Source organism: Myotis daubentonii, chromosome 8, assembly GCF_963259705.1.
Source record: "Myotis daubentonii chromosome 8, mMyoDau2.1, whole genome shotgun sequence".
NCBI lineage: Eukaryota > Metazoa > Chordata > Mammalia > Chiroptera > Vespertilionidae > Myotis > Myotis daubentonii.
This window is the reverse complement of record NC_081847.1, coordinates 77,237,734-77,260,283: the sequence shown is the minus strand read 5'-3', so window position 1 is coordinate 77,260,283 and position 22,550 is coordinate 77,237,734.

Genomic DNA, 22,550 nt, shown 5'->3' with positions numbered 1-22,550 from the left:
ACTGTCTTAGTGCATGTGCCTCCCTCCCAGTTAATTCCTTTACACTAACAACTGCTTTGGGCACCATAAATTATATACCTGTTTTGACTAAAAGATGTTACATGACGAGTGGTAGGGCTTATCAAAATCGAGTCCACATTGCAGGCGCTGTCAGCATGACAGACAGAAAGGCAAGGTGTAATCCCAATGACTCCCTGATGAAACATATACAGAGGCTTAACCTAATCCTTGAAGGAATGACAGGGAAAATAAGGTGAAAAACCAATTAGCCTCTTTCCATATAATCCTAAACCTACAGGTTGGCTATTTTAATTTCTTCTTTTCCTGGACTTACCAAGTAGAAGTCAGGAGATGACAAAAGCTGACACTTCCTTAGCAGAGCCTTCTGATACTTTTTGATGTGCAATCTACCTGCCTTTTACTGAAGTAAAAAAAAAATATATGTCATATCTATTCATCCCTTTCTTTTCTTTTCGAGAATTGTAAAAAAAAAAAAAAGGCCCATTTATACCTTTTTTTCTTAAATGGAAGAAAGTAGTTTCTTGAAGAGAAGCAGTATTTCTCCTAATATAACCCATCAGTTTCTGAGTGTCCTCTATGTGTTCACACCTTCTTAGACATTGTGGAAGTTACAAGGAAAAGAGAAGCTATATGCATGGCCTCTGATAGTGAAGAGTCTAGTATATGGAAGGAAACAGATAAAATTCTACTGTAGCAAAAGAAAATCTTAATGTTATTTTTCACATCTCATCAAATTACCTCTTCCTTTTTGGTAGAACAAATACTGTGTTGGGGTTTCATCCAGCTCTGGGGATAGTATGCACGGGGCATTCACCTCTTTGGACCCTTCATTTAGCATCCTTTGTAACCAACAGGACAGAGTTGAAAGGATACTCAGGGTTCAAAGTAGCATCTGCAGTGTTATTTCGGGACTGAAACCAGGAATAAGCAAGTATAGGCTTGAGTCACACTGTTATGCTGCAGAAAGGTGATGTGCCCACAATGGGTAGTTGATTAAGGTCAATGTGACTGATGCTGGGAAAAGATTATGGCTAGGCTAAGGGGGTCAATTGATAGTTCTAGGAAAAATATGTTTCCTTCCTGCAATAGTAATGACAATTATAGTGCTCAACTGTACTATCCTGGCCCCAGCAGCTATTCTTTCTGACTCTCTATATTACCTGTTCTGAAAGAGTTAATGAAATGGCCAAAGTTTCTTCACTCTTGGGACACAGATCCGTCACTGTAGGGCCTCAATGTCCTAGAAACCCATGTCATTTCCCTAGAACTGAATCAAGTACTTTTAGGAGGAGAAACCCATGTTAATCATTTCAGCTGTTGTTTCTCCTCTGCTATCTTTGCCCACATATGCCATTTTCTCCCTAATCAACTTCAATTAAATTTAAATTAACAAAGATTGATAATAATTATCATTACTGTAAAAATAACAATAATCTTTCGCTTCCCATAGTACTTCTTATTTTTTTCTAAACCAGTTTTACATACCTTAATTAATTCAGTCTTTATCATCTGCCATGTGCCCAGCCAGGTGCAAGGCACTGTGAGGAATGCAAGAAACAAAGCTTTGCATACCCCTGAGTTGTTGCGTTCTCCCTCCCAAGGCTTTCACACATCATTGTGACCAAAATTACATGCCTGAAACCATCAGACACAGCTATCAGAGAGGAAGCATGGCTTCTTTCTGGGAGAAGAAAATGGAAACCTGTCACCCTGCCCATCTAACTATCAACCATGATTGACCTGGTTCCCCAGGCTGCTCCCACCCTCTGGGTTTATGGATCTACTCTTTCTTTTTTCTAGATGGCCTTGATTTCTTTGTTTCTAGTTTTAAGCTCCTCCTGGCTTTCTAGCTGCACTTCCCCAAAACTTCTCCAGATTCATGTATGTTGCATTTTAGCTCTCAGCTGGGTTTGCAACTCCTTCCAACTTAGCAATATCTGAAAATTTAATTAGCGAGCCATTGTCTCTCTCTTCCACATAATTAATGAAGATGTTAAAATAAAACTGGATTAAGAATTTATTACACTATAATTTGCAAATCATTGCCACAGTTACTAGATAAGCTCTAACAAGACAGGAGGGAGCAACCTGATAGGGACAAAGGTGTCTAAGATAATGTGGTTTCTAATTCTAAGCAAGAGGCTGTATGGCACAAGGGAAAGAGTTCAAGCTGGGAGTCAGGAGCCAGGGTCCTCCTGGAGAGTCTGTCACTAACCAGGACAAACTGCCCATGATATGCCACCCCTAAATCCCAAGGGGCAGGCTGAAGAACACTAAGAGAATTTCAGCTTAATTTCAGACCTAGGCTCTCATGTGAAGATGAAACATAGTGCTCCATTCACAAGGGAGGGAATGAGGAATAGAGGGGGAACATGTATCTCTTATTGAATATTATAATACTAGGAATAATAAGCCTTTCTGGAAAATTGAACAAAATAGTTCAAAATAGATTGAACTAGTTTTAGTTCAAATCATGAGACCCCAGGAAGTATTTACTCCTAAATATATATTCCTGTCTAATAAAAACAGTCAAGTCTAGACAAAAATGGCCAATCATAAGGAAGGAAAGTTTCTAATATTTAAAAATAGTAGGTAACAAGGCAAATATAACTCATAATTTTATGCAGACCATTCACACATCACATCTTTGGTTTTACCTCTTGCTGGCTCTGGTCTTATTCCTATTCCCATTGTCCCTTCTGATCTGACATCTCTCAGCTGAATCTTTTACCTTTATTGTTCTCTTCTTTACTTTGACTTCTATGACCTCAGAGTCCTCCTCTAGCTTCTCTTTCAGCATGGCTGGTTTGGGGGCTACTCAATCTCATACCTTCACAGCAGTAACCAAACAAGGTCCCTCACCAGATTCCACATACAAGCCAAACCCACAGGATGGCCTCAGTGACTTCCCGCTCCAGGTAGCTCTGCCTTCCATCTTAGAGAGGCTATCTCCTCCCTGCTGGCCATTCCCAAACCCACAGGGAGAAAACCTGGGAACAGGATGTATTTATGGAGAGACATAATGGATCAGTGAAGGAGTTACTGTATTTATAACAACTGTAGCTTCATAGAGCAAATATTAAAGAGGTATTGCTATGGCATGAGTGTTTGTGTCCCTCCAAAATTCATATATTGGAAACCGACCCCCCAAGGTGATGGTATCAGATGATGGGGGTCTTTATGAGGTGATTAGGTAATAAGGTGGAACCTTCATGAATGACATTCAGGTCCTTATATTAGCGTAGGTAGCTAAATATTAATAAAGGAAGCAAAGGACATCAGACATTATTACACATAATCAACTGGGGAGCACGAGCCTGCTTGCTTCCATAAGAAGTTACAGTTTCACACACTCCCCAGGGAACCACCAGTCAGTTCTCTACAGGTCCCTGGGAGAAGGGACTGAGGCCTGTCTGTCTAGCCTAGGAAAAGAATAGATTGGTTAGGGGGTGGACCCTTCAGAAGCCTGAGAAAGCTTGGGAAGTTGATTGGTTAGTTTGAGAAAATACTTAGTCTTTCCCAAGCCCCAAATAATATAATCCCAGCTAACAAAGAGCTCGCTCTCTCTCTCTCTCTCTCTCTCTCTCTCTCTCTCTCTCTCTTTCTCTCTCTCTCTCTCTCACACACACACACACACACACACACACACCATTCACTCAGTGGTTCTCTCTCATTAGTAACCATGTGGCCCTTGCAGCTGCAAGAACTCCACAAGCAGGCCAGCAGCACAGCCACGGTGGCAGCCGGGAACAGCACTAAGCTACCTGGACAGGGACTGAGACTGCTGATGAGGGACCAATGGCACAGAATCTTTGGACAATGATCTTTGTTCTGGCCTTGATGGAGATAAGGCTGGACTTTTTCCATGTCAGGGCAGATAGAGATGAGACATTCAGCACCCAGGGCAGCCCTCGATTTCCATCCCAATAAACCTCACTACCACACCACATTCTCCCATGTGTGGTTCACCTCCTGAAATGCTTTTCTCACAACCCTGTAAAGGAGCCCCACTTTCACTGGCAGCACCTATAAAAGAAAGCCCATAGAGCTGCCCTGTGAGTATACAGGGAAAATATGCCACCTCACCCAACCATGCTGATGCCCTTATTTTGAACTCCCAATCTATGGAACTGTGATAAATAAATGTCTGCTTTTGATCAGCTACCCAGTCTGTGGAATTTTGTCACAGCCGCCCAAACATACAAGCAGAAGTGGTCATACATGTGGAACTTTTTCAAAAAGCGAATGTTGAAGAATATAATTCATGAACCTGGTTTTTATTCCAAAGTCCTTTTGTTATGTCCAGTATAATAATTTAGGTTAGCATTGGAAAATTATGCATGCTTTGACTGCCTTGCTGGCCCAATATTGAAAATTCCAGGTAAATTTTGGTATCAGGCACATGAATTCCTATATTTGAGCCCTTTATAGTTCTTCATATTGATGTATTGGAAAGGGAAAGCCTATTTTGTTACCAAAAAAAGAAAAAGGAAAAGGATATAAAAGACAATGTAGTGACTCACTCAAGGGAATACCTTGAAACAGGTATAATTTATAAAACAAAATACCCTTAATATGACAGCAGTCAATTTAGCCTGATATAAAAGAGGGTCGGTGTTTTCTTTCATTTATATTTTTATGATATGTAATGTCTTTATAATTTCACTACTTCACATCAAAGCTGCCAACCGCTGAGCGCCTAAATAAGTAGCATGTGAAGAAAATGAATGAACTGCTAAATGTCCCATTACGTCCACAGAGAATATCCTTCTAGTTGGAGTCAGGAATCTTAAATTGAGACGACAAATGAATGGTTTTCACTCCAATGGAGGGAGAGCTTTGGCAACTTTATTATGTTCAGCATTTAAATGGGATAAAGGGGAAATAGAGAGAGAGAAACAAACTAAAAAAAAAAATAGTAAGTGTTGTTGGTATCTGAGCTCTGGATGGAAATGTCAATTCCTCTGTGAGGCAGAGTGATGGGGACAGTAGGGGGCATAGCACTTGCATAAAAGCTCTGGGAGAGGAGAGGAGGGCCTGTCACTGGTGTGATTTCTCCAACACAAAGAAGCTATTTGGAGAACCTTAACAAGTTCCAACATGTTTGGCCCAACACATTAGGACTGACATAAGAAACTGAAAGGCAAAGAATGTGTAGAGCTGTTTAAAGGAAATCACAGTAATCACAGCTCTTAGGGCACTTAACAGCAGATACCCATGGAGCCCCAAGGCAAGGAGTAAGAAATGTGGGGGAGGGTGGTGGCTGCAGCACCATTCAGAAGTCCTTGGACTTTTAAAATCTACCCAAGTTCCAGAGGAAGATAGAATGAGTGTGTAGCAAAGACAACTGACTGGTCTGTGCATGCTGTACACACACTGGGAGTCCTTTCACGGAGGTCCCACCTTCACAAGCCCTAATTCATTAATTCCTTCTTAAGGCCTCAGTATTTAAAACATCTATTTTTCATGTCCCAGATGCCATCTCTCTGATCTCTCTCTCTCACCCTCTGCCAGTTCCCATATAGACTTTCTCTCGGCATGGCGTTTTGCACCCACTCGATGATGGAGGACAAATGGGCTCACTCATGAGTTGTAGTGGCTTCCAAATCGGGAGGCTGGGCATTTTCAGGATAAGATGTTTAACTGACTGGTCAAGAATTAAACAACTGACTAAGAGCACATGACCAAATAGGTCAGAGGTACTTTACTTTGACTGTTGTGATCACAAGTAGTAGGTGAACAGCTAATTGTTTATTCCTTCAATGGGGTTGACTTGAACATGTGAGAATTTATGGATGTATAATGTACATGTAGGCAGAGCATCGTGGGGAGAGGTTTGCCTCTTGTAACTTTTTCGAGTGTATATTTTAACAAAAGCAGTTCATACCCAGATAGTGGGTGGAAACACTAGGAAATTATAAGGGTTATTTTCCATGTAAATGAAAAGGAGTATTTTAACTCCTCTAACTGGGAAAGTATTCTCTGTGAGGAGCAAATATGTTTTTAAAATTGCACCATAATGTAAATCAGAACATAAATTTTGAATCTTGAAAACTATTCTTTTAAGACAAAATAATCATCAGTCTGCTCCTCTCTGGCCTTGGTTTTCTAATTACAGGAATAAATGGGTTGAACTTTATAATCCCTAACTCCCATACAGTCTAATATTATATGGTCTTTAACAATAAAAATAATAATGTCACAACTACACAATAATGGCACATCACCAACAACAATTTTGTCAATAACCATTTGCTAAATGCTTATAAAGCACCAATGTGCTAAGTGGCTAATGCACTTTACACCACTTAATCCTTTCAATTACTTTATGGAGAAAAAAATTACTATTCCCATCTTTATAGATAAAGAGAAATACATCTTTTAATATTATATCGTTTGTGGGTGCCAAGAGTGAAATTCTCACTCACATAGAACCCCCAAATCTTATGTCCTTAATTTAAAAACACATTATTGAGCATTTTAATTTTATTTCACATGGTTGGAGGGGAAGACAGGCTATAAGAGACGAGAAGAAGAAATGTTTCCAATAAGTTTGTTTACAATGTTTACAATATTATTGGAGAGAAAAGACCCATATGGGAAAGAGATAACCATACATTTGGTATGTAAGGAAGTGCCAGACTGAATAGATTAGTCAATGAGAACTACAGCATTGAAAGAAGAGAAAATCATTACTAGTTAGATACTAGCAACAAACCCAGCTGGAAAAGGTTTTGTGTCATCGGACTTCCAAAGGAAAGGATATAAGGCAGACAGAGAGGCTGGGAGAGGCTTTTCTGGTGAGAGAAAATCACATTAGCAGAAGCAAACCCTGGAAGTATTATGGCATGAATGAGAAACAATGAAGAAACAAGTTTACTTTATCCAGTTTTGATGAAATATGTTCTTCAATTTCCAAATATTTGGGAATTTTTCTGTATATTTTATTGTTGACGATTTTCAATTTAATTGTGATCAGAAGACATACTCTGTAAGATTTAAATTTCTTTACATTTATGAGATGCATTTTATGGCTTAATAGATGGGGAGACCTAGTTTGTTGAATGTTCTGTGTGCACTTAAAAATAATGTGTATTCTATAGTTGTGGGTGTGGTGTTCTCTTAATACCAATTAAGTCAACATGGTTGAAAATATTGTTTATATTCTCTACATTCTAAATTAACTACTGTTTTGTTATGGTTTTTATTCCTTTGCTATTTTTTGGATTAACTGAATAGCTTTTGTATTCTATTTTATTTCCTCTATTGGGTTTTTAGCTACACTGTTTATTATTACTTTTTCTCATTACTCTAGAAATTACAATATATATCCTTAACTTATCAGAATATCCTTAGATTTAATATTTTACCAGCTCACACTTCACATTTCACATTTCCAGTTTCACAAATATAAGAACATCAAATCAGTTCACTATCATTACCCCACCAACTTGTATAGGGTTATTGTCATATATTTTAATTCTATATACATTTTAATTAAACCTTACAATGATGCCATTTTTGCTTTAAATAATTCATGTACCCTTGAGAGAAATTAAGAGAATATTTCAAGATTAGTCTTTTATATTAAGTTGTATATTTACCACTTCTAGTGCTTCTCATTCCTTCTTATAGAACCAAATTTCCACCTGATATCATTTTCCTTCAGTTTGATAAATTTTCTTTAATATTTCTTATAGTGAAGGTCTTCCAACAACAAACTCATTCAGTTTTCATTTATCTGTAAATGTCTATTTCACTCAAAATTTAAAAAAAAGAAATTGTTGGGGGGGACAGTAAGAGATCAATTGAAAAACTGATATGCATGCATATAAGCATAACCAATAGACACAAGACACTGGGGGGGGGGGGGTAAGGGCATGTGCTGGGGTGTAAGGGAGGATGGGGGAAGGTCAATGGGGAATAAAAGGAGACATATGTACTACTATTTGTAATACTTTTAACAAGAAAATAAAATTTTAAAAAATTTTTTCACTGTATATAGATTCTTGTTTAGCAGTGTTTTCTCTTCCTTTTAGTATTTTAAAGATGGGCATTCCATTGTCTTCTGGCCTTCATTGTTTTTGACAAAAATAATCAACCATCCTATCCTATATAATAAAAGGCTGATATGTAAATTGACCAAATGGCGGAAAGACTGGTCACTGTGACTCACACTGACCACCAGGGGGCAGACACTCAATGCAGGAGCTGTCCCCTGGTGGGAAGCCAGGCTCAAGGCTGGTGAGCACAGCTGCGGCAGCACTAAGGATGTCCGACCTCCCAGCTAAGTGGTCAGTGGGACATCCCCCGAGGGCTTCTGGACTGTGAGAGGGCACAGGCTGGGCTGAGGGCACCCCCCACCCAAGTGCATAAATTTCGTGCACCAGGCCTCTAGTCTTTCACATTATTGTTCTACTGCATATAATACATTTTTTTCCTAGTAGCTTTCAATATGTTCTCTTTATGTCTTTGTCTCTGGTTTTGACTATGATGTGCCTAAGGTTGGTATTCTTTGTATTTACTCTCCTCCAGCTTTTTATAACAAGTTCAGATTACCGAGTCTCACTTCAGAACCACTGTATTAAAGTCTCTGGCATTATGAGAAGGATCTAAATTTCTGAACAGTCTCTAAATTATTTTTATGGACACTGAAAGTTAAAGAATCTCTAAACTATAGTAATAGAAATGGTTCCTAATCTGAAGACATTTAGGATATTAATAGAGCTAAGGTATATACTCAAACGTCTATAATATTATTAGGACATAAAAATATGTCTGATCAGTAGATATGAATTGTTATGAAAGTTCTGATAGGAAGGAAGAAAACAAAATGGTAAGAAGGGATGTTTAATGGAAGGCATAGCATTTAAGTAGAATCTTGAAACAGGAGTGATATTGTGATTTGGAATATTGGAGAAGAGCTGCTTTAATTTAAGTGGTCACTTCTAAACATTATGACAAAGAATAATTTAATCACCCCAAAATTAACCTTTTATCCTCTATTATTGGCATGAAATAGATGTGAGTGGCCAAACTAAAGGAATATTTTGATAGACTTAAATTGAAGGCTTGTGACCTTTCAACCTTTAATACAGAACCCCCACACATACAGCATGTCATAAATCTATATACTATGCAAAAAAAAAAAAAAAAAAGCGAGACCTGGAATCTTTTCCACCCCATTAACAAAATACAATAGCTTCTTATTTTTTTTAATGCAATGTAACCTGGATGTCAGGTTGCATTAAGATGCCTTGGGTTATGATGACATAAATAGTTCAATATAATGAAACATGACACAGAGAAATATGGGCATCGATCTGTGCCACTAATTTGAAGATGTACTGGGTTTTGCCTTGATCTGTTTTTATGTCCTCAACTAGGAAATGACACATGGATAATAGGTATCGTCTGCTTTGTTGTTCCCAGGACGGGCTGCAAACAAGAGTTTTTTCATTATTGACAAATCCATGGTATTGACAAGAGGACTTTCTCATGGACTCTTGTCAAATGGTCATAACTTATAAAAAAAATGAACAGAATCTACAGGCAATTTTTAGGTAAATGGATTCCAACTATGCCTGCCTCACATTTCAGTTTTTATTAGAGATGAGATTTAATCTTAATTTATTCACATAATCTATAAACTTGGGAGTATGCTAGGGGTTAGGAATACAGAGATTACTAAAACACTGTCCTCATACTCTTGTCCAACATTTATCAAAATATATTTTTCAGGGATGTTACTAGATGTAGCCCTAAAATCTCTGTGTTTTGAAAACACAGAGTTGAACACATAGCAGGGATTTTTGCAGATATTTCACTTTCAAGGAAGTAGAGCATTTAGCTCCCTACTCTTGAGATGTGGACTACACAGAGTAGGTTCCTTCCAAAGAGTAGGTATTATAAAGAAGAAAATAAAAAAGAAACTTTGCAGTGCAGATACCTGACAAACACTACCTTAACCTGGTGATCGAAGACAACATCAACAGCCATAAATCATATAGATAGTATATAACATTGATATGATGTGATGAAATGGCACTTTAGTTCTGGGGTTTTCCTCCCAAAACTCATATCTCCAGTTCTATCATAAGAAAACAACAGATATTTTCCAGTAGTAGGGCATCCTACAAAATATCTGATCAATACTCCTCAAAACTGTCAAGGTCATCAAAAACAAGGGAGTCTGAGAAATGGCCATAGTCAAGAGGAGCCTAAGGAAATACAATGAGTAAATGTTATCTTGTATTCTGGATGAAATCTTGGAACAGAAAACAGACATTAGATAAAAACTATAGAAAGCTGAATAGACTATGGGCTCTAGTTAGTAATAGTGTAGATATTGATTCATTAATTGTAAAAATTGTACCAAACTAATATAAAATGTTAATAAATAGGGAGTATAAGTGTAGCGTGTATGGGAACTCTCTGTACTACACTTTTAATTTTTCTGTAAATCTAAAATTTTTCTTTAAAAAAAATTTATTTTAAAAATACTACCTACAGAGGGATGCCAATTAGAAGGACAATAAACTCAGCAACAATAGCTATTAGTGGTGATAGAAGACTGAATATATGCAAAGGGATTAGCAAATAAATTAATATATTGAGGATAAGATGGTGCAGGATTTCTCACTCTCAGGGAAGGAGATTAGAAATATGGAAAGAACATAAACAAGAATGAATCCTATGGTGTTGGATTGGAATTAGATATATCAATATAAATCCAGGGTTTTGAAGATAGATAAATGACCTTATACTAGAGACTATATATATATATATATATATATATATATATATATATATATATATATATATTCCAAGTTATACTGTAGAATATCAAGAGTTAAATAACAATTTAAAAACCTTGAAAAATGCATTTCTCATAATACCAGGTGTACCAGTTAATAATGCGGATTTTTTTCAATAGATGGAGTTACACATATGTTGATATACTAGTATATGCGGTTTGATATGTATGCTATTTTGTTGTATTGACAGCAATCTTCAAAATGTCATATGTCAAATTTTCTGAAGGTGTTAACATCATAGATATTTTTACACTTAAAAATGTCGAATTTCATGCCAAAAAAAAGAGCATTTGCAGGAAGTTTTAATTCATTACTTTATTTTGAAGAAAAGTGCTGCTGAAAGTTATTATATACTTCGGGAAGCTCATGGTGAACTGCTCCATCTGAAGATACTTGTGATCGCTGATTTAAACGCTTTAAAAGTGATGATTTTGTTGTGAAAGACAAAGAACATCCAGGTCAACCAAAAACGTTTGAAGACCAACAATTACAAGCATTATTGGATGAAGATGCATGTCAAACTCAAAAACAACTCGCAGAAAGATTAAACGCTGTTCAGCAAACAATTTCAGATGGTTTACAAGCAATGGGAAAGATTTTAAAGGAAGAAAAGTGGGTGCCACATCAACTGAACAAAAGACAAATGGAAAACCAAAAAGTCATCAGTAAAATGTTGCTTCAACAGCACGAAAGAAAGTCTTTTTTGCATCGAACTGTGACTGGCAATGAAAAGTGGATTTATTCTGAGAATCCCAAATGCACAAAATCATGGGTTGATCCAGATCAACCGTCAACATCGACCGCAAAGGCCAAATCGCTTTGGAAAGAAGACAATGCTCTGTGTTTTGTGGGATCAGGAAGGTATGGTGTATTATGAGCTTCTAAAACCAGGTGAAACCGTTAATACTGATCGCTACCGACAACAAATAATCAATTTGAATCACGCTTTGATCGTGAAACAACCAGAATGTGCCAGAAGACGCGGCAAAGTAATTTTGCTTCATGATGATGAACCATTACACACCTCAAAACCAGTTAAAGACATGTTAAAAGATCTTGCTTGCGAAATATTAACCCACCTGCCATATTCACCAGACCTTGCTCCTTCAGATTACCACTTGTTCTGATCGATGGCACAGGCGCTTTCTGAGCAACACTTCAAAACGTACGAAGAAGTGGAAAATTGGGTCTCTGAATGGTTTGCCTCAAAACAAGAAAAGTTCTATTGGGACGGTATCCAAACATTACCTGAAAGATGGGGGAAATGTGTAGCTAGCAATGGTCATTACTTTGAATAAAGCACTTTTGATGTTTCTCTTGAAATTATCATGTTTTCTTTGATTACAAAACCTGTCATTATTAACCAGAACACCTAGTAAAAAGAAATGACAATCAGTGTAACAAGTAAAATTCCCCTTCGCCACCATAGATGCCAGTAGATAATGGAATGACACTTAGAAGTGCCGAGGGAAAATAACTGTTAGTCTAGAATTACAGAATTATAAAGGATTATAAAGCAAAGGCGTAAGTTATTTACCCAGCAAATAACTGCCTTTATATTTACTCCATTCTAACTCCTATTCTGGGCTTTAATATATATCAGGAAACAGAGGAGGCAAAGCCCATTTTCTCAAGCCCCTGCTCTAATGAAGACAGACAGACTGACAATAAACAGATAATATGGTGTGAAGTGATAAGCACTATAAAAAAAGGCAGGATGAGGAATACAGAGTGGTGATGGGAAGATGTTATTTATGAAGGGACATAAAAGAAACCTTTTCTGAGGCTATGACATTTGATCAGATTCCCAAAGGATTGGAGAAGTTGTCCATAAAAGTGTCTGAAGCAATGAATCCCTGATGGGAAACCCAAGAATGAGAATTACCCTAAAAGGGAAAGGAGAAGGAGGAGGGGGGAAGAGAGAAGAGGAGGAGGAGGGGGAAGAAGTAGGGAAGGAAAGGGGGAAGAAGCGGGGAAGGAAGGACTCTAAAGTAGTTGGCTAAAGAAACTGGCAGAACGGGATGAGCATTTATGTGATGGATAAAACTCAGTAGATGAAGGTTTGTGAATAAAACCCAAAAGGCCATTTTTGTAAATAAAATACCTAATCCGACATTCAAATGAGGATATCATACAGGCATTGGAATATAGGAACTTGGAATCCAGAGGAAAAGGTTGGTACAGGAGATACATGTCCGCATCTACATATTAATTAAAGTCATGTGCTAAGTATGAATAGAGATAAAGAGAAACATTTGAAAACAGCCCTGGGGAAAGTGGAGGTTACAAGTAAGAAAGGTGGAAGAAACCAGTGGGGGAGCCTGTGTAACGGGCCAATGAGGTCCATGGAAAACCTGGAAAGAGCAGAACCAGGAAGAGGAAATGTGGAATATGTTTCAAAGAGGAAGGTGTGGTAACGTGTGCCAAATGCTGCTTATAGGTCGAAGAAGGTGAACACTGACATGTGATCTTTTAGAGCTGGCATTGGAGATCATTGCTTAAGATCAGATCCAGTGAAATGAAAGTAACAAAGGCCTGACTGGGGAGAGAAAGTGAACAGAATGATATGGATAGCTCTCTCCAGGAGTTTCCCTGAAAAGACTATTTCAGTTATAAAAAGACTGAGTTGATTACCCATAGAGACTCATAAAAAGTATTAAGGTACCCACTTCAGCAAGAAGCACGTGTACTTAGAGGTAAGTCTCACAATGATGAGCACAGAAATGGCTTTTAAATATCAGTAAGTTTAATTAACTGTGGATTATAAATAAATTTAACCTTTATTTTAAAAACTAATTTTTTAAAATGAATAAAATGAGGTGAGAGTTGTTTGATGGAGGAATACATCATACTAAAACTGACAGAATTTTCAGAACAAATGACTAATATGTAATTATAGTGGAAATTTTAAAACACATCTGTCAGGGACTGACATGTTCAAATGACACTAACTCTTTACCAATATGAAAAATTTGAACAACAAAATAAAAATATTTGTCTAATGGACATTTGGACAATTCTGCTCAGAAAAATAAATGATTATGTGATATTTTCAGGTATATATAAAACTTATCTTAACTCACCATATATGAATGAAGTCAAAACAAGGGTCAACCAATTTCAAACAATATCATAAAGGTTATATTCATTGACCAAAATACCATTAAATTAAAAATGAGGAACAAGACCATAAAAACAAGCTTAGATGGCTTTATTGATTGCTAAATAATTTTTAGTTTAAAAGGGAAATTATGATGGAAACTACAAAATGGCTAGAAAGCAGCCCTTAACTATGGAAGTTTAAAATTATAATGATTGAAAATAAGTGAATTACATTTCAACTCAAAAGCCTGATTAGGAAAAGAATGAACCAAGAAAAGTAGAAGGAAATAATAGATTATAAGATCAGAAATTAATTAATCAATATGTTACACTTATACAATGTTTATTATTAAACAGAAAAAAAACACAAAGCAGCAATAAAGAGGATCAACAAAACAAGAAAAGGTGTTTCTTTGGAAAAATTATTAAAATAAACTTCTAATTTGAACAAGTAAAAGAACAAAGATAAAAAAGACAAAAATAAACAATATTAGTAATTAATAAGAAAATTAATAAGGGATCAGATATATGAGATAAAAAACAATATACCACTATTTCCATCTATAACCTAAATTTTTATTTGTACTACTATAGACTTCGTTGTTTCTTGAACAACAAAATATATAAATAAGTTAAAGTGCAAATATTTTTTTAAAAAATTTTAAATATATTTTTATTGATTTCACAGAGGAAGGGAGAGGGAGAGAGAGATAGAAACATCAATGATGAGAGAGAATCATTGATCAGCTGCCTCCTGCATACCTACTAGGGATCGAGCCTGCAACCCGGACATGTTCTCTTAACCAGAATCAAACCCAGGACCCTTCAGTCAGCAGGCCGACATTTTATCCACTGAGCCAAACCAGGGTAAGGCCAAATATGAATTTTTTTAATCATGAAAAATAATGCTTTAAAAAAATGACAACAGAGAAACTATAAAATATAGAAAATCACTTAAGTAACATCCTGGTGCCAAGAAAGAGATAATCTATTTATTATACAAATTATTTCAAAGAAGAAAAAACCAGTAAGAAAGCTCCAATTTTTAAATTAAACTAGTGTAACTCTGGCACCAAAATTGGACATGGGCAGTTAAAAAAATTATATTGTAGACTAAGTCCCTTATACATATAGACACATATCCCCTAAATAAAGTATTAAAACTTTGAATGTTATGTGCATTTTAAAAGATTGCATCATTACCAGGTAGCATTTTATTCAGAAATGCAAGATTATCTCAAAATTTGAAAATCCGTTTATTAGATTATTGACAGATTAGATCGAGAAAATCATATGTCCATCTCAACAGGAAAATCATCAGTTCATTTATATTACAAAATTCTTAGTTAACTAGGCATACTGAAACTACTCAGTGCCCTGGGCCTAAGGTAGGTAAAGGCCCAGGGAAACTGCTCCGTCAACAATCCAAGAGGAGATAGGCCCTTGGGGGAGCACATTGCCTAAGGTGAACAGGAATCTTAAGTCTGTGAAGTTTCAGTTTAATAATCATCCACCCAGGCTCCTCCAGAAGTGTGAATTTTGCAACAGGAAATGATCATGTGAACTGATTTGGGTTAAATCATGGGCATGAGTAGTGAGGAGCAGAAGGGGCAGGAGAATGGAAAGGACACACTATGCTTTATAATTCTAATTTTATTCCTACAGTTTATTTATTTGTACTCTGGGCAGCCTGGCAGTTTCTAAGAACCTCGTTCTTAGTTAATTAGATTATGCCATCCTGAATGTGGTCATTCTGATGCTGATGGCATTGGTCACCATATTCATATTCTGAATGAACCCTTAATTTGACCACTGTATCAGTGGCAGAAAGGGAGGTGACTATCAAATAGCTGACTAATCTATTCCAGCCAGATTTTGCAAGAGTAAGAAGACCAAAACCTCTGCAAATGACTCAATGCTATCCATTTCAGTTTTTAAATTGGGGTCTCCTAGCTTTGCTGCCTGCGATTTGATCAGCATGACTGTATCCATGCTCTTGACCCTCATTTTTATTTCAGTTAAAATATATAAATGTGTAGACCTGCATGTAGACATTTTAAAATGCATTCATATTCCTGAAATGTTGCTTGAGACTCTCTCTTCACAGACAGTTGCTGTCTCATTCCAAATTTGTTTAAAAAGTTTTTTCTTGGAAAATTCAGATGAGAAATGCTCTCCATTATGGCCACAGTGTGTTTCCAATGAGTCTCCTTTGCCACACTTCTCTGAAAACGGGAGGATTGTATTGTGTCACTTGGGAAACAGAGACGTGTTTTTAAAACACCAGTCATTCCACTTTGGACTTAGCAATTAATGTCGTGGAGAAAAGTTTCAAAATGTTGTTTCTTGTACAACAGCTTTCCTGGGTAAACTTGAAGATGTTAGATGATGAGTTTACCTAATTCTACCAGGCAGTGGGAACTTGGAAGACCAGAAAGACCTCTAGGAGAAAAGGAAGCGTGTATTCTTATAGTTTGAGCAGAGAAGTCAGAAATACATTTGGTGTAGAGGGGATGGAAAGGGGCATTAACTGAAGAAAATTAAAAAAGGTGCAACTCGAAGATAACTAAGAGAAATTCTTTGGGTGTTTTGACATACAGTATGCTAAGATGCAGAGGTGGGGAGAAATATGAGAAAGATCACTTAAGGAGCTAGGAAAAAACAAACATTTCATTATCCTTTGTTTTCTCACACAGGGTGGAGCAAAAATAGGTTTACAGTTGCTTGTACGGAACATAATACAATAATCTATACTAATTAAAAGGTAATATGCTAATTAGGGTGGACGTCTTCCGGACGTCCATCCGGAGAAAGCCACAGCGGTTGCAAGGCTCAGGCAGCCCTGGTGGCTGAGAGGCCCAGGGCTCAGGCCCCGTAGCCGCCGTGGCCAGCAGTGGCAGCAGCAGTGGGGTGATGGATGAGGCGCCTTCTCCTGATCATCCCAGTTGCCTCTCACAGAAGGAGGCCAGACTGTGGCTTAGGCCCTTTATGGGAAGCAGGCCTAAGCCATCAGGACATCCCCTGAGGGCTCCTGGACTGTGAGAGGGGGCAGGCCGGGCTGAGGGGATTCCCCCCCCCGACCCCCACATGAATTTCCGTGCACTGGGCCTCTAGTCCTAGATAATAAAAGCATAATATGCAAATTGACCGAATGGCAGAACAGTGGAATGACCATCCAGATGACATTCCAGGACCACGCTATGACACCCACTGGCACCAGGCCAGCCAAGGCGAGTGCAATGCGATTGGTGCTGGCAGCCAGGAGAAGGAAGGCTACTCTTGCATGAATTTTGTGCATCAGGCCTCTAGTTGATAAATAATAATACAAGAATTAACTCTGTGTTTTGCATACTCACAACTGTAGACCTACTTTTGCCCTACCCTGGAAAATAAGTACAGAGAGCAATAATACCTTTAAAAAACTTTGAGACAATATCGTGTGTCTCTTAAGCAGACAGTGTCACTCCTGCAGAATGAATTTCCCTGGAAGATAAATGGGAAGTCACTTTCATTGTATCCTGGCAGTATTTGTTAAAGCAATAATGATCATGGTCTAAGCCATTGCTCCCGGGATTAATGAGAGTCCAGGAGGAGTTGATGGTCCAAGATGCAGAGAAGAGTTGTTAAATCCCACATAACTATTAAGTCCCTGATAATTCACTGTGGCTAAAGATGGTGATAGTGAGGCAGGCATATCATAGTGATGGGACTGGGAGGGACAGCCAGAGATGGGTGTGTTTGAAAAGCTGTGAATCTTCCAGAGTTCATAAAAATGATTCCTTTTGTACCATTAGTTATTTAAAGGCATAACTCACCTTCTCGACTTCATGGAGGTGGTATGAAGCTGAATAATTTTACCTTTGTAATATTCAATAGCACCACTCCCACTTTCACAGAATTAACACTAACTTCTCTTTCCCTTCATTTACAAATACCCATTCATACCCAGTGGTGGAATGCTTATACATAATGAGGAGAAACAACAGCCGCAGATAAACAGTAAAAGTTATTCTCTAGGGCCTGTGGTAAGGTTTTTGTCACTTCAGTTGAACTCATGTGTAGAAATAAGTATTATGGTCTGGAGGTGAGGGAAAATAGAAATCAGGTTATGAATCCCAAAGGAGCATTGCCAAATAGAAGGGTCTAATGATACAAGTGAGTAAGCTGACCAACTCCATTGAGGCTGAGCTTGGGGACCTCAGCACATTCCTTTCTTTCTGATTCCACACCTCATTCATTCAATATGATTTGAAATATTTTATCAAGAGTCTATTATGTGCACCAAAGGTCCACTGGTAAATAAAACAGTTATGGCTTCTGTTCAGAACCACTTTTTTTCCTGGAAAATAAGTTTTCAATAAATATTAGCTATTGTTATTATTTTACAGACAAAAGTGAGATATTGTAATCCCAGTACAGACTCAAGGATGGTTGCCACTCTTGCAAGTATCAAAGACTTTGTTTCCACATCAAACATTCCTCATTGGGGTGGTTTAAAGATAATTATGGTGAATTCTAATTTTATTACCCCCAAAATATATTAAAAATGTAGATCTTTTATAATTCCTTCAATTAACAGTAGACACTTCTTGATTACTTTCTAATTAAATCATTTCACTCTAAGACTTGGTAATTACAATAAGAAGTTATTAAAATTAGAAAACATTTGCTAACTCAGTACTTTTGATTATTAAGCTTTTGTCATTTAATATTGCCAAACAGTCTATGAAGATGTATGAGCAAAGAAACTGATTTTAATGTCTTTAGCTGCAATAATTAACTACAGGTGTCCCAAACAATGCAATGTTTCTTTCTTACCACATATTTGTCTGTAAAATCTATTGTTCTTGTCACCAACTGGATTTTCCCCTCGCCTATTAAACTATGTTTTCCCTGATATTAATGTTCTTCCAATAGAAGAGAATCATATCCTTGGATCTCCTCTGCTCCGGTATTTTATCTTTCTTTGGTGCCCTGATGAAAATAAGCCCATAGCTTATTATAAGAATCAGAGTTACTCTGCCTTTGATGGTCTTATCTGACTGATCACCACATTACAATCTATAGGACAATAAACTTCCTCAATCAGATACATTTCTGGAAAGAAAAACATCCATATTGCTGAGGCCTGAGAAATGCACTGTGTAGTTTGCCATCTCAATATGTCAATAAGGTGACAATTTGTTTTTATCAGATTTCTTAGGAGGTGTGATATCTTTTATCTTTAGTGGCTAGCTCTTAGTGGTTGAGGGAGAGGTGGGGAGAGGGATTGTTCTTTCCTTTAGACGAGGCTCAAAGAAAATTAAAGAACACATTTCTATCCTGCTCTTTAAAAATCAGGGTAAGCGGGGGATGTACGCACCATCCCTGATAGGAAATGGCTTTTGAAACATAAGATTGGATCCATAGGCCAAATGATCCCTGCAAGCTGTAATCAGTCAAAGTAAATTCCCCCAAATGTGATTCTGAAGCATAGGGTGAGGTGCTAATGGCTGTCTATTGGAATATCGGTTTGACAAAACGCACCTAGAAAAGATATTGACAAGCTCCTCAGTGTTCTAGCAGAAAAGAGATTCTTGAAATCAAGCCCATTGCTCCTCTGCCTGCCTTCTGCTGAGACACCAAGGAAAGGATTGAGCAAATTCATCACCCTTTAACAAAGCAATAAGTGAACACTGATGAGTCTCTGTGTTTGATGGAAAGGTAGTATCCTGTTTGTGGTGAGTAACAGCTCTCTATACGCTGATCAGAGAACACCTGGGGAATCATGTTCTATTTGGGGTGCAATATTTTCTTGAGGACAATGAGAAATACCCAAAGGAGGGGAAACATGATGTAAAGAATGAAAGGGAGAATAGAACAGGAAAGCTGAACCCAGTAATGTAAGACTGGAGGGTGGAAGTGTAGCAGGCAGTTAGACAGTCATGAGCAGAACAGGAACAATGGAACAGCACCAAGGCGGAAGCCCCAGGTACCTAGCAATGAGCAAAACTGGGAAAGCAAGGATCTTGCCCCCAGGGTGACCTTTCTTCCCCTAGCATATCACTGGTCATGTGATTTAGACCTCTGAGTTATCATCTCACTGGCCATGCAATTCGGACCCTCCCCTGGCATGTAGCTAGTCATGTGGTAGACCCACTTAGAGGAGGAACAAGGGCTCAGGAGAATAGCCTCATAGACTCCCATATAAGCCCTTGCACGACCATTCCCCTAAGCATGAAGCTTGGGACAATGAGGTTCTGACACACATCAAATAATCTTAAAAACAAAGCCTTGGATCTGTTGACCACAGAGACAGCAGTTTAGTCAAACTGGAATTAACATCTAGGTCTCAGTTGTGTTTCAGCTCCAGGCCCAGAAAAGCAACAAAACCAGACAAGCAATGCCATGGCTGACATCAGGACCAGATGCAATGACTAATGACCTTCCCCTAGTGCTGACCAATCAGTAGAGACCATGACTCTGAAAGGACACACCTGGAAAGGGTGATGAATATTTTATTGAGATCCTTCCCTGGGACCTCCCCTAAAATCCCTGCCTTTAGAGAGGGGGTTAGAACACTTAGGACGGAGGACCCAGCACCTTTCCTCACTCCCTTCTTTCCCCAGAATGCTCTCCTGTTCTCTCTCTCTCTCTCTCTCTCTCTCTCTCTCTCTCTCTCTCTCTCTCTCTCTCTCTCTCTCTCCTGACGATGCCTTTACCCCTGTCCTTCCCACTTCTTTTTTGAGCCTACACAGCTCAGTTGGCTCACCTATTCTACCTCTATGACTTTCTAAAATTAACTTTCTCTTATAATTTGAGTTCCTTGGCTCTGAATTATTTCTTTGCCAAACTCAAGTGCCAAGGTTGCTGAACCCAGGCCCTATAACACTCTGGTGCCATTTTGCCACTAACTGCAGGACAGGGGCACTGTGTTTGCATTAAAATATATAAGGGGTGTCAAGGTGTGTGTGTGTACACAAGGGAGCAGAGAACAAACTAGGAAACATGAGTGGGAGACACAGGGAATCTGATTTAAGATCTAAATTGGCAACATTCTTAGGGTGGAATTAGCTAGTTCAGGCAGTATGGGACTCTATAAAGTATTTTAATAAAGTATTCAAGCAAACACTGGATAAGATGTCAGAAAAGTAATAAAATTTGGATAAGTGCCATCTTGTTATGAGAGAAAGAACACAGCCTGAGAACTAAAAGCCCCAGACTCCAACTCTGAAAATAACCCATCAAGAGAGAAATCTAGATTTAGTCTGGGTTCACTGTATGACTTCGAATAAGTGACAGCTAGGGGGGTGTACTGACTATGTCCATTCCTAAAGAGATTGAGGAAGAGGTTTAAAGTCTGTGGCTTATCTTTAATACTTCTGCAATGTTTCTAAGAATATATTTTTTATTGCTGGGTACATTATAACTATACAAATAACTGGTGACATGTTTGCATGTTACCTCAATTTTATAAATGTTTACATGTTTATAATATGTACATCTTGTGTAATTGTGGGAGGAAACAAAAAAGGATTAGAGGAGTATCAGCTAAGGAATGACCCTTTCACAGGGGTCGCCTAAGATCATCCTGCATATCAGATATTTACATTACGATTCATAACAGTAGCAACATTACAGTTATGAAGTAGCAACGAAAATAATTTTATGGTTGGGTCACAACATGAGGAACTGTATTTAAAGGGCCAGAAGGTGGAGAACCACTGAGCTAAGCTATTCAATTCTCAAATTTTTAAATTACTTAGGTGGCTTTAGGTAATTCTTCTTCTCTGAGATTTACAGTCTCCTCTGTGAAAGAAAGGACCAGATGAGATCATCTCTGAGGTGTGTTTTTGTGTGTGTGTTTTTGTTGTTTTTAACATAAGAACCCATGATCCTAGAATATGTACACAGAATAGACATGCATGTCAATGCATTCGCTATGTTATGAAATGTGACACCACAGGCAATTTTATCATAAAAAGTATCTGTCTTGCTAATGTGTACCACTCTTTTTCATCCATGGGACCCTAGCAGATGAATGTGCTGAAGAACTTTGGTAAATGCCTTGATCCACTAAGGAGATTCACAACATAAGCTTGATATTTCTTGAGTTTTAGCCATGCTGAGATAAGCCCAATATCTCTATTTGTGCTTTACAGTTGTAAAGAAAACAATGTAAATCTCCCCAATGGCTTATTTACATGCCTCTGAGATACAGGATCACAGAATATTAAAACACCACGGGAGCTGAGAGGCCATCTAATCCCAACCCTCTCATTTGACTATGAGGACACTGAAAACCAGAAATATTAAATGGCTTAACTAAAGACACAGAGTTACTTTGGGCCAGGGCTCAAAATAGTTTTTAGGACTTCTAACTCCTCATCAAATTATATTGTTTCATTTAAATGTATCACTAGCCCATTTACATTAATGAGTGTTATGGCTTTAATATTTCCCACTTAGGTTTTTGACATTTAGTTATGAATACACATGTTAGGTAGAAATTTTATAAATTTTGGAACAACCTTGTTTAGCTTTGTCTAGCATATTTCTCACTCATTGCCACATTGATGGACGGGATGAACCTTGGAACTGAACTTTCCATGCCTTCAGGGGAAACCTTAG